A 14,900-nucleotide genomic window follows, 5' to 3' on the forward strand; every position below is an offset into this window, starting at 1 on the left:
TTATAATCTTCATATTAATTTAGTGAATACTAAAATAAAGCAAAAAAATAAAAAAAAAACTTTAAAATAAGATGTCTGAATTGCGATGTATGGTTATTTAATTATAGTTCAATTGTTTTACAAATTGTTCTTTATTACTATAACATTATGGTAATAGTTATTAACACAAATTTAACTTATATAACAAATAGATATTCATGTATTGTTATAAAATAGATACATATTTACATGTTTCTACTTTTAGTCGATTTTGTTCGGTTTATTCGGTTTAATCGGTTATATACCAAACCATATCCAAATCCTACGGTTTTTATAAAATTATATCCATTCGGTTTATATGGTATATACCAAAACCAAACCATATTGTCTATTTCGGTTCGGTTCGGTTCCGTACGGTTCGGTTTTACCATATTGAACAGCCCTAATGCGAGCATTTAATATTGGAAATCACTGGGAAAAGATAATGACACAAACGAATATATTTAAATAAAGTACGAATATGAACTAACCCTTTTCTTAATTACACCTAATCCCATTAGAAACTAACTGATCCTAATTTTAGCTTTAATTATTTTTAACAAAAAACTTCCTTAAAAATAAAATCAATTAATTTTATTTATTGTCAACATTAATGATTATTTCAAATGAAAATATATCTTAACAAATTATTTCTTAAAGTAAACACTTAATTTATTTCATCCATAATTTATTGTATATATATATATCAATTAATACAAATAATATGATATAAAACAATATAAAATCATTTTTAACATTTCGTAAATATTAAAATAAATCATTTTTCCTATAAAAACCAAGCAGTACGTTTATATCATAATAATTACTATTTTCAAACATTTAAATATTAATGCACATGAATAATATAAAACTGACATAAAAATAAATAACAATTCAAATAATCACTTACTTATTGTATTCCTAATAATTTTGTAAGCCTAAAAGTCCGAAGATACAAAGCAACATTCAATAGTGTATGTAATTTCTATATAATAAAAAGCAAAATAACATTCAATACAATAATAATTCAATGCCAATATCCCAATATTTATGTACAATAAACATATACAGTATATTTTTAAAAGTTAAAACAAATACTCGCACGGCTGTGCGGATCAAAATCTAGTTAAAGTTTAAAACCGGTAAACAAGTTTAAAGACTAATCAAACAATAATTTATTTTTAAAAGGTATTATTAACAATTCTTTTTAATTTTCTATTTAGTTTAGTTAACATTGATTTTATTGTGTTGTTATATATTTTTTGTGTGTTTTAAAAAAAAAATTATTTTCATTTTATATTGGATTTAGTTTATATAATTTATTTTTCATTGTCTAACCAACATGATGCTTTCAGTTTTCATGATCATACATTTATGTTTTGAAATATTTAACTTCTGAAAACTAAACTAAGGGAACCTGTTAAACCAAACCGAAACAAAATTTGAATACAAACCGAACCGAATATAAACTGAACCAAAACCGATCTAAACCAAACCAGTTATAGTCTACTTCGGTTGAAAAAGTTATAGAACCGAAATAATCAAACCGAACCGAAGTGTCCACTCGTAGATAGAATAATTTGATATGAGAAATAAAAGTAAACTAGATTTTGATCCGCGCTTTTTAAGCGCATGTTTTTATTATTATAAAAAGTTTTATATGAATTAATGTTTTGTGATTGTTATACATTATTATTTCAGATTTTATCTGTACATTTTTATCTAAATTTTTCATACGATTCGATAGTTTGTCGAACCTGAAAAACTAAATCCGAAACCAACCCGAAAATACATGTGCAGTTCGGGTCTAAGTAATGGGAAAAGTACATATTCAATATCTTTTTGGACCGCGAATCTCTGTTCCAGTTTGGGTCCTATTCGAGACTCGATCGGGTACCCAAAATACCTGGAATGATTTGTGTATATTAGGTATGTTTGGGTATTTCAAATATGTTTTCGGCATTACAGATATTTTTAAGTTTTTGGTTCGAGTTTTCGGTTATAGTTTGGAGTTATGGGTAAAATTTCAATTTTAGAAAAAATATATTTTGGGTTGGTAAAATTTTGGGTGTTTTCGGTTCTCCGGATTAGGTTTACGGGTAAAATTTTGGATCTTTTGAGTATATGAATATTTTTCAAGTATTTGTTTGGATTTCGGGTATTTTTGTGTTTCAAGTCTTTTTTTTGTTTTGGATACTTCGTGATTTTTTTTATTCTAATACCCAAACCAATCCAAACCTGTTATGTATTCAAAAATTAAATTTATTTTACATATATTTGAATTATGAGTTCGAACCAATCTGGAACTAAAAAGAACATACCCTAACTTAAACTATAGATTTTAAAATATTTAGTTATGTCAAACGTTTAGGATCCGAAGAACCCAGATCCGCAGATCCAAACATGAACCCTATGTTTCGAAACATTTTATCTCATTTTATATAATGTAGAAATATTAAAGGATGTTGATATAACTAAACTAACATATGAAACATATGATATATTTTAAATCAAAATTTCAAAAGTCAAGAGTTTAACTTAAATGTTTTAAAAGTCAAGATATCTTGTACATCCGTGTGTTTGAAATAATGTGGGTTGCTAAAATGTAAAAGGATAACAATTATCGTTATAATAATTGTTGGAAATTATGGGTTATTTATTAATTGTAATAAGTTTTAAGTTGTTGTTATAATAAAGGTATATTTAGTTTTATATTATAGGTTAGACTGAAAAATGAAAGGGTTCAAACAACTTTTATATGTGTTATAAATCCATGATATGGATATGTGGATTGCCATTAACCATTAAGGAGGTTTACATCTGACCCGACTATCCGGTCCGTCTACACCCGTATCCGATCCGTCTACATCCGACCAAGACTAGTCAAGATGAAGACTCATTCAACCGGAGCATTTATGAGCTTTGACCAAGACTATATCTTTGTGGTCAATATGTAATAAATGTGTAGATACTCTCCTTGTTGTAAACCCTTATGAACGTCCACTATATATTGATAGTGAGAGCTAATGAGAAAGACACAACTTTCACAACAACACTTCTCTCATATTTCTAACACGTTATCAGCACGATTGTGCTCTCCACCTGAGAAATCTCTCTCAGCCGGCGATCCTCTTTCCGGCCAGCTCCTCCGGTGCTCAGCCTTTGCTCCACCGGCGCTCAGCCTCCTCTCCACCAGGCCACCTCTCTCTCTCCGCCGGAAAACTCCTCTCTCTCTCAAATTCCGGCCAACTCTCACGGTGGTCCTCTCAGATTCTTGTGGTGAAAAAGGTAAACAAATCAAAACCTTGAAATCTATAGAACACCATTATGTCTGAAACAAATCTAGGATCTATATGAATCCATAACTTATAAACAATCTATGGATTTAAAATATTGATCTTGTTTCTATGATCCATATGATCCATATGAAACTTGATTCTAAAAGTATCTTGAATCCATAAAACTTAAAATTCTCTAAAGGTTCTATGTTTCTCTAAAAAAAAAAACTTATAAACTTATCAAAATACCTAAAGATCTACATGAATCTTGTTTATAAAAACTTATGAATCATAAAATTATTAGAGAAAGCTTAAACCTTTTTGATTCAATCCTTTTGTTTGGCCATTTTACCAGATGTGATAAACATAAGTGTATAATCTGGCCAAAACAAAATTCCATCAATCCCTTGTTGTGCCATTTTCGGCCAGAACTCCTAAAATCAGTCAACCCATCAATAAAATCGAAATTAAAATCATTCATTGCATATCCTTGACTATTAATATTTATTTTGTAACTATCAAAGTTTTAAAAACCTTTTATGATTTTATAAATGCATAATCGATTTTATAAATGCTTGTTTGATTTTATTAAAAGCATATCTTTGACTGAAAATTATTTCTAAAGTTTTATAAGCCATAGTCTTTATATGTCACAAGGTAGAATAAAATCTGGTTGAAATCATTTGATCATATTGTTAATTAAACCAACCATGAACCGATTTCATATCATACTGAATTTTGATCACATAGTTTGCTAGTTAAAATAAAACTTGATCTAGTTTCATCCTTGAACTTGATTCTATGATTAAATTATGTACTGATCATTTGCATACCTGATAGCATCATTTAGTAAATCATTAGATCGAACTTGAATCATCCATGAACTGACCTTTGCATGCATCCAACTATCATATTGTTAAAACTGGACATAAGTATCACATAATTGAAACCAAACATACATGTTCGCATAGCTTTAGCAATGATGATACTAGTGCGTCTGAAGTGGTTCATGTTGTTTGCATCTAAATGATTCACACTATTTGCATATAGTTAGACAAAATCGGTTTCCATTTAAAATTTAGTACATTCGCTTTATTCAAAATTTATAAACCAAGTTTAACCGATTTTGAAAATCTACTTTGGTTTACAAATATCTTGAACATTATAAAAGTTATTTGTCTTGTCCATGATGCATTTTTTTAAGTCCATCCACATTGATTGACAAAATTTTTATCTTAATACATATAAAATATTTTCTGAAAATAAAATGCATAATAAACCATCATTATTATAAATCATCAATCTCCTTGGCATATAAATTCAAGTCCTGGATTATATTATGAATCCTTACTCCTTTATGGATATTTGATTCAGATGTCGAAAATCAACAACCTTGAATATGCTTCCCTCAATCTCTCCGGAGATAATTACCTCCAATGGGAGCTTGATACCAAAATCCTCTTAAGGTCCAGAAACCTTGGTGATACTATCACTGAAGGCACTGAGCCATCAGACAAGGATAATTACAAGGCACTTGTTGTCATTCGCCATCACCTTGCTGAAGGTCTCAAGGACCAGTATCTCACAATTGAGAATCCTCTGGAACTTTGGACAGAGTTGAAAACCAGATTTAATCATCAGAAAACTGTGATATTGCCAAAAGCCCTTTATGATTGGAGAAACCTGAGAATCCAAGACTATAAGTCTGTGGAAGAATATAACTCGGCTTTGTTCAAAATAGTCTCAAAGTTGAAACTTTGTGGTGAGACTATTACTGATGCTGATATGTTGGAGAAAACATTCTCCACATTCCACACCAGCAATGTTGTGCTTCAGCAACAGTACCGAGAGAAGGGTTTCTCCACTTATGCTGCCTTAATCTCTTGTTTGTTGCTAGCTGAGCAAAACAATGAGTTGCTCATGATGAACAGTGAGCTAAGGCCTCCTGGTGCTAAAGCATTGCCTGAGGCACATGCGGCCGTAGAGCCAAAGGATGAGACTCCAAGAGAGTCATACCATGGTCGCATGAGAGGCCGTGGTAGATGGCAAGGTCGTAACCGTGGATTTCAACCACGTGGCCGTGGATTTCAACCACGAGACCATCTTGGTCGCAGCCAATCATTGGCTCGAGCTCGACCAAATCTGCTTGCTATCGTTGTGGGATGACCAATCATTGGGCTAATAAATGCAAAACTCCCCAACACCTTGTTAAGCTCTACCAGGAGAGCATAAAGGGCAAGAACTCTGAGGCAAATTTCGTCCATTATGATAATGAGAATGATCTGGACCATGAGGATGATCAAGCCCATGGCAGAGATGGTCATGAGGATTTTGAGACTTCAGACCTCCTTACAAGTGGCTGAATATGAAGATTTCGATATCATATTATAGCAATACTATAGCAGGCACGGCCAGCCTTATTGAAGGCCATGGCCCGGCTCACTTAGTGATGCCTAAAGGCACGCATTTAGAAATTTCTAATGCATTATATTCTCCAAAATCAAAGAGAAATCTGTTAAGTTTCAAAGACATTCGCATGAATGATCTACATGTTGAAACTAGGGGCGAGGGAAAGAAAGAATTCCTCTTGATTTATGAAAATGCCCAAGGCCATAAGAAAGTCCTAGAGACTATCCCTGCTATATCAATAGGCCTCTATTGTGCCAATATAAAATCGAGTGAGGCTAACACTTCAATTCCTAATGAGTTCAGAGAAGCCTTTAAACAATGGCATGAAAGGCTTGGCCATCCTGGCAGATCCATGATGCGCAAAATAATCTCGAGCTCAACTGGCCATTCCTTGAAAGATAGGATAACTATCCCTATGAGCATTACATGTATTCCATGCTCACAAGGAAAATTAATAATAAGGCCATCACCTGGAAAGGTGAGTAAGGAAACATTAAACTTTCTGGAAAGAATACATGGTGATATATGTGGACCAATACACCCACCTTGTGGGACATTTCGATATTTTATGGTCCTCATTGACGCATCGACCAGATGGTCGCATGTTTGTCTATTATCATCTAGAAACTTAGCATTGGCAAGACTATTGGCACAGATCATAAGACTGCGAGCCCATTTTCCAGATTTTCCACTAAAGACTATACGTCTTGACAATGCAAGTGAATTCAGTTCCCAAGCTTTTAATGATTACTGTATGTCCATGGGGGTAAGTGTGGAACACTCCGTGGCACATGTACATACACAGAATGGATTGGCCGAATCCTTCATTAAAAGAATCCAGTTGATTGCTCGACCATTACTCATGAGGTCGAAGCTACCAGTATCAGCTTGGGGACATGCGGTATTACATGCTGCTGAATTAATACGCATAAGGCCATCCAGTGAACATAAATATTCTCCATCCCAATTACTCTCGGGTCATGAGCCAGACGTATCCCATATCAAAATATTTGGATGTTCTGTGTACATCCCTATTGCACCACCACAGAGAACAAAAATGGGACCTCAAAGGAGGATGGGAATATATGTTGGTTTTGATTCTCCAACCATTATTAAATATCTTGAGCCTACTACTGGAGATTTATTTAAGGCCAGATATGCTGATTGTCATTTTGATGAATCAGAGTACCCAACATTAGGGGGAGAAAATAACAAGCTGGGCAAAGAAATTGTATGGAATCAAACATCCTTATCATGGCAAGATCCTCGGACTCAATCATGTGATTTAGAGGTCCAGAAAATAATTCATATGCAAAAGCTAGCTAATCAATTGCCTGATTCCTTTGCTGACCCGAAAAGAGTGACTAAGTCCTATATACCAGCTTGTAATGCACCAATAAGTATTGATGTCCAAGATGGACACAATCAAGTGGCTACAGAGTCTAAAGCACGTCTTAAGCGTGGTAGACCAATTGGTTCCAAAGATAAAAGACCTCGGAAACTAAAGAAAGGTGCAAAAGAAACCGAGGTCATAGATTGTCCAGACAAGGCCGAAATGGCCATGCCTAAGGTACCAACCAATGAGACTCGGGACGCCGAGCCTCATGGTACTGAAGGTGCTAATGATGAGATCTCAATTAATTATTTAATGTCTGGGACAAGATGGAACCGGAATGATGTCGACATCAATGATATATTTGCATACCAAGTAGCCCTTGATGTTATGGACTTAGATGAGGATCATGAACCCACGTCTATACTAGAGTGCACTCAAAGATCAGATTGGCTCAAATGGAAAGAAGCCATAAACGTGGAGTTAGAATCTTTTAAGAAAAGGAATGTCTTTGGATCGATTATCCGGACACCTTATAATGTTAAACCAGTGGGATATAAGTGGGTATTTGTGAGGAAAAGAAATGAACATGGTGAAATTGTAAGATACAAAGCACGGCTTGTTGCACAAGGATTCTCACAAATACCAGGCATCGATTATGAGGAGACATACTCCCCTGTGGTGGATGCAACTACATTTCGATTTTTAATAAGTCTGGCCATCAAAGAAAATTTGGATATGCGGTTAATGGATGTTGTAACCGCATACCTTTATGGTCCACTGGATAACGAAATATATATGAGATTACCAGAGGGTGTTGAGCTCAAAGCTAATAAAGGTTCTCGAGAAGAACACTGCATAAGGCTGAACAAATCCTTATATGGACTTAAGCAAAGTGGTCGAATGTGGTATAATCGCTTAAGCGAATACCTTGCCAAAGTTGGCTATAAGAACGACCCTATCAGTCCATGTATCTTTATAAAGAAGTTTGCAAACAAAGGATTTGTTATCATAGCAGTGTATGTTGATGATTTGAACATCATTGGAACCCCTGGGGAAATCGCCCAAACAGTTGAATATCTCAAGAAAGAGTTTGAAATGAAAGACCTAGGTAAAACTAAAGTCTGTTTGGGGTTACAACTTGAGTACATAAAAGGAGGAATCCTTGTGCATCAAAAGGCATATACAGAAAAAGTACTCAAGAGATTTAACATGGACCAGGCTCACCCATTGACCAGCCCAATGGTCGTGAGGTCCCTTGGAGTGGACACTGACCCATTTCGTCCTAAGGACGAGAATGAGAATGTCCTGGGTCCAGAAGTGCCTTACCTCAGTGCCATAGGAGCGTTACTGTATTTGGCTAGCCACACTAGACCAGATATATGTTTTGCCGTGAGTCTCCTAGCCCGTTTTAGTTCATGTCCGACCCAAAGGCACTGGAATGGAATTAAACATATCCTACGTTACCTTCAAGGAACTAAGGATTTGGGTCTATTTTATACCAATGAAACCAAAGATGGTTTAGTAGGCTTTGCTGATGCAGGCTACTTATCTGATCCACACCATGCTCGGTCCCAAACCGGATATGTGTTCACTCATGGTGGTACTGCAATATCATGGCGTTCCATGAAACAAACTATAGCAGCCACATCATCAAATCACTCAGAAATCTTAGCCATGCATGAGGCAAGTCGTGAGTGTGTATGGTTGAGGTCTATGACTCAACACATCCGATCAGATAGTGGAATGGTCGAGGACAATGGTCCGACCATCATATATGAGGATAATGCAGCCTGCATTGCTCAACTCAAAGATGGGTATATCAAAGGTGACCGAACCAAACATATACTACCCAAGTTCTTCTTCACACATGAGTTGCAGAAAGCCAAGGAGGTCAGCGTCACTCAAATCCGGTCAAGTGAGAACTCAGCCGACCTCTTCACCAAGTCACTTCCCACCAGCACATTCAGGAAGCTTACGCAGCAGATTGGCATGCGAAGACTCAAGGACCTTCAGTGATGTCCAAATCAGGGGGAGTAATGTGTGTTGTACTCTTTTTCCTGTCCTTGGTTTCCCTTTTTACCACATTGGGTTTTGGGTTTTCCGGGAGAGGTTTTAACGAGGCAACGTTAGCACATTACAAGCCCGATATGGTTATGGCATCCAAGGGGGAGTGTTATAAATCCATGATATGGATATGTGGATTGCCATTAACCATTAAGGAGGTTTACATCTGACCCGACTATCCGGTCCGTCTACACCCGTATCCGATCCGTCTACATCCGACCAAGACTAGTCAAGATGAAGACTCATTCAACCGGAGCATTTATGAGCTTTGACCAAGACTATATCTTTGTGGTCAATATGTAATAAATGTGTAGATACTCTCCTTGTTGTAAACCCTTATGAACGTCCACTATATATTGATAGTGAGAGCTAATGAGAAAGACACAACTTTCACAACAACACTTCTCTCATATTTCTAACAATATGTAGATTTTTAGGATTTTTTCTTTTTTAATAGTATTGATGGTTGTGACTAGTGGGCCAAGGGTGACGGACTCATAAAAATAAGATAGGAGTATCAGTAACTTAGCCATGAATATCGCGGTTTCCTAAACTGGTTTCTGCAGAAAAATAATGTGTGGGCCCTATTTTTTTTAAAAAAAACGGTCTCTAAAGTCGCGAAATAAAGATCGATCTTGGGGCAATTTTTGCAGTGTTTGCGGACCCCATTGACAGATGGCGTCCCGCAATTGGTTTATTTTTTTTTTAAGTACAAAAAAAAAAAAAATTAAGGACAGCATAATCCGGTTTACAGTTAATCATGCTCTTACAGATGTGTTGTTTTGTTCGCCCTAAAAGATCCGATATAAAGCTTGTGCCGTCGCTGTATCTCCGTTTCCTTCTGCTTTCTCTCTTTCTCAGGCGTTTCAATCTCCATAATAAACGAGGTCGGTGGTTTAGATATCTCTCTCTCGCTAAATCTCATCCGAGAGGTTTCCCGTTAAAGACCCAAGTTGGATTTGTTTTTTGTCCCAGTTTTGGTCCTATAAATAAGAAGAACGAGATGAGTAACAAAAAGGCGAGGAAGCTGTCAGAAACATGGGTGTTCTGGGACATCAACAGCTTTCCGGTTCCCAAAGATTGTGATGCTCGTCTTGTCTGTTCGTCAATAGAATCAGCCTTGAAGAAGGCAGGCCACTGTGTAGATGATCTCACCATCACTGCCATTGGCAACCTCAATCACACCTCACAACTGTACCCTGATGTACTTCCGGCCATATTTTCCACTGGAGTTCGTCTTTGTCACTTCCCCGCGGTTAATTTTCTCATCTCTGTCTCCTATAAATTAGTGTATAGATTCATATGCAGTTAATCTCTGTATTTCTAGTATTAATTATGTAAGTCAAATAACACGTTTTTCATAATGGACGGTGATGGACAGTGAAGTTGGACGGTGAAGGAGGTGATTTTGTCAATAATTATGGCTTTCACATGTCCAAACTTCTTCTATAAAAGGATAGCTAAGCTGAAGAGGAAAGTATCCAAAAATCAAAATAACAGAGAGAAGTGAGGAAGAAGAAGAACTTGAGAGAGAGAAAAAAAAAAAATTCTTTTTTCTTACGGGTATTTGGGATCGGGTTGAGAGAAAATTATTTAGAGAGTTTGGGTATTTTCTCCTATTATAACGAGAAAATTATTAATCGATTTCTCCGTTATAATTGAGAGGTTGTAGCTCCTATTATTTTTCTCGTAATAAATTCTTCTACCTTATCTGTGGTTTTTACCCTTTGGGGTTTTCCACGTTAAATCTGGTGTTCCATTTATTACACTATTTCTCAAATTATTAGCTGCGACCCTGCTCTATCCGGTCCAGTTTTACAACAAGTGGTATCAGAGCATAGGTTCTGGAAGAAGCAATGGCGGCAAAATTTGAGATCGAAAAATTCAACGGCAGTAACTTTGCGCTGTGGAAGTTGAAGATGAAGGCTATCTTGAGAAAAGATGGTTGTTTAGCGGCCATTAGTGCAAGACCGGCTACATACACAGATGATGATAAATGGAACGAGATGGATGGGAATGCTATGGCAAATCTTCATCTTGCCCTTGCAGATGGAGTGTTGTCAAGCATAGAGGAGAAGAAGACTGCAAAGGAGATATGGGATCACCTTGCAAAATTGTACGAGGCCAAATCGCTGCACAATAAAATTTTCCTCAAGAGGAAGCTTTATACCCTTCGAATGGGAGAATCTACTTCAGTGACGGAGCACATCAACACCTTGAATACTTTATTTTCTCAACTCACTTCGTTGAGTTATAAAGTAGAATCACAAGAACGTGCTGAGCTTCTACTTCAAAGTCTACCAGATTCATATGATCAACTCATCATCAACTTAACAAATAATGTCTCCACCGACAGTCTAGTCTTTGACGATGTTGCAGCTGCGGTTCTAGAAGAAGAAAGTCGGCGCAAAAGTAAGGAAGACAGACGAGAAAATTCTCAAATAGAGGCATTGACGGTGATGAGAGGGAGATCAATGGAACATGGCTCAAGTGGGAGTCACAAACATGGTAGATCAAAGTCAAGAAGTAAGAAGACTTTTAAATGCTACCACTGTGGCAAGAAGGGTCACTTGAAGAAGGATTGTTGGGAATTGAAGAATTCCAACCCTCAAGGAAATGTCGCAAACACTTCAGATAATGGAATCGCGCTATGTTGTGAAGCAGCAATTTCAAGCGAAAATAGAAGAAGGTTCGCTGATATATGGTTGTTCGACTCAGGAGCTACATATCACATGACCTCTAGAAGAGAATGGTTCCATCATTATGAACCCATCTCAGGAGGATCTGTGTACAGTTGCAATGATCATGAACTTAAGATTGTTGGCACTGGATCCATTCAACTGAAGATGTATGATGGTACAGTTTGTACTATTCATGAGGTGCGACACGTGGAAGGCCTGAAAAAGAATTTACTATCTGTGGGGCAACTTGATGATCTTGGTTGCAAAGTTGAAGTTCAAAATGGTACTCTAAAAGTAATTAGAGGAGCACTTGTGCTTATGAAAGGAGAGAAGATAGCTGCGAAGTTATACATGTTAAGAGGAGAAACTCTGTCAGAATCAGAAGCATATGTTGCTTCAAGCAGTTCCAGTGAGAAAGCTACTACGGTGTGGCATCAGAAACTTGGGCATATGTCTGAACAAGGCATGAAAATTCTTGCAGAGAAGAAGTTACTTCCGGGTCTCACAAAGGTATCACTATCCTTTTGTGAGCATTGTGTGACAAGCAAGCAGCATCGGTTGAAGTTTAGCACGTCAAATTCTAGAAGTAAAGTTATTCTAGAATTGGTTCACTCTGATGTGTGGCAAGCACCAGTTATATCACTAGGAGGAGCGAAGTACTTTGTGTCCTTCATCGATGACTACTCCAGGAGATGTTGGGTGTATCCTATCAAGAGTAAGGCAGATGTGTTTTCAGTTTTCAAAGTTTTCAAAGCACGGGTGGAACTTGAATCTGAGAAGAAGATCAAGTGTTTGAGGACAGATAATGGAGGTGAATACACTGGTGATGTATTTAGCCAATTCTGTAAAGTAGAGGGCATCAAAAGGCAGTTCACTACATCATACACTCCTCAACAAAATGGAGTGGCAGAGCGGATGAACAGGACTCTGTTAGAAAGAACAAGAGCAATGTTGGGAGCTGCAAGCTTAGAGAAGAAATTCTGGGCAGAAGCAGTCAACACCGCCTGTTATGTGATAAATCGGTCGCCATCAACTGCAATTGAGTTGAAAACACCGATGGAGATGTGGACAGGAAAGCCCGTCGACTATTCAGACCTCCATATATTTGGGAGTCCAGTGTATGTAATGTACAATAACCAAGAAACTACAAAGCTAGATCCAAAGTCTAGAAAGTGTGTGTTCTTGGGATATGCTGATGGAGTAAAGGGGTATCGCCTGTGGGATCCCACTGCCCACAAGGTTATAATCAGCAGAGATGTTATCTTCACAGAAGATAAGAAGATCGAAGAAGAAAGAAGCAGTTCAAAAGAAAGGTCAGAGACTGTAGCAGTACAAGTGGAAAAGGAGAATTCTTCTGGAGCAACACCAGAACACGAGGAAGCCGAACCTGCCGAGTTGGAAGAAGAACTTGGTAAAGGAAAACGTGTAAAAACTACACCAGCTTGGCACGAGGATTATGATCTGAGCTGCAATGTTGCATATTGTCTTTTAACTGAGGACGGAGAGCCATCAAATCTCCAAGAAGCAATGAGCAGTCCAGATGTTTCTCAGTGGATGGAAGCAATGCAAGAAGAAATTGAAGTTCTACATAAAAATAAAACTTGGGAGCTCGTACCATTACCGCAAGGAAGAAAAGCAATTGGAAACAAATGGGTTATAAGATCAAGCGAAATGGTGATGACCAAGTGGAGCGGTATCGTGCTAGATTGGTGGTGAAAGGATATGCTCAGAAAGAAGGCATTGACTTCAATGAAATTTTTTCACCTGTGGTTCGACTTACAACAGTTCGGATACTGTTGGCAATGTGCGCTACATTTGACTTACATCTAGAGCAACTAGATGTGAAAACAGCGTTTCTTCATGGAGATCTTGAGGAAGAAATTTATATGCTCCAACCAGAAGGTTTTGAAGAAAAAGAAAAGGAGAACTTGGTTTGCAGGTTAAACAAATCTCTGTACGGTCTAAAGCAGGCGCCAAGATGTTGGTACAAGAGATTTGATTCCTTCATCATGAGCCTTGGATATAGCAGACTTCATGCAGACCCTTGTGCATATTTCAAGAGGTTTAGTGAAACAGAGTTCATTACTCTGCTGTTATATGTAGACGACATGTTGATAGCAGGCCCCAACAATGATCGTATCAATGAATTGAAGGCACAGTTGGCTAGGGAGTTCGAGATGAAGGACTTGGGACCAGCAAACAAGATTCTAGGGATGCAAATTCACCGAGACAGAAATAATAGGAAGATTTGGCTGTCACAGAAGAATTATTTGAAGAAAATCTTGCGGAGGTTCAACATGCAAGATTGTAAGCCAATCTCTACCCCACTTCCTATTAATTTCAAGTTATCCTCCGGTATGAGTCCTAGCAGTGAAGAAGGAAGGATGGAAATGTCTCGAGTACCGTATGCATCAGCAGTGGGGAGCTTAATGTTCGCAATGATTTGTACACGACCAGACATTGCACAAGCAGTGGGAGTAGTAAGTCGGTACATGGCGAATCCTGGCAAAGAGCATTGGAATGCCGTAAAGAGGATTTTACGGTACATTAAAGGAACCTCGGATGTTGCATTATGTTATGGAGGATCAGACTTTGTTGTCAGAGGTTATGTTGATTCAGATTATGCAGGCGATCTAGATAAAAGCAAATCCACAACCGGTTATGTGTTTGCACTTGCTAGCGGAGCTGTAAGTTGGGTTTCAAAACTACAGTCAATTGTGGCTACATCGACAACCGAAGCAGAGTATGTAGCAGCTACACAAGCTAGTAAAGAGGCGATGTGATTGAAGATGGTAATGGAGGAACTCGGGCACAAACAAGAGAAAATTTCTCTTTTTTGTGACAGCCAGAGTGCCGTGCATCTTGCAAGGAATCCAGCCTTTCATTCAAAAACCAAGCACATACGAGTCCAGTATCACTTCGTTCGTGAGAAAGTGGAAGAAGGCACGGTGGATATGCAGAAGATTCATACAAAAGAAAATGTAGCAGATTTTATGACGAAAGCAGTCATTACTGACAAGTTTATTTGGTGTCGATCCTCTTGTGGCCTGAAGGAGACGTAAGCAACATGGAATGACAAGGTAGAAAGAATGGTGTGAAGATCCGATTGATTCT

Source organism: Brassica napus, chromosome C9, assembly GCF_020379485.1.
Source record: "Brassica napus cultivar Da-Ae chromosome C9, Da-Ae, whole genome shotgun sequence".
Lineage (NCBI taxonomy): Eukaryota > Viridiplantae > Streptophyta > Magnoliopsida > Brassicales > Brassicaceae > Brassica > Brassica napus.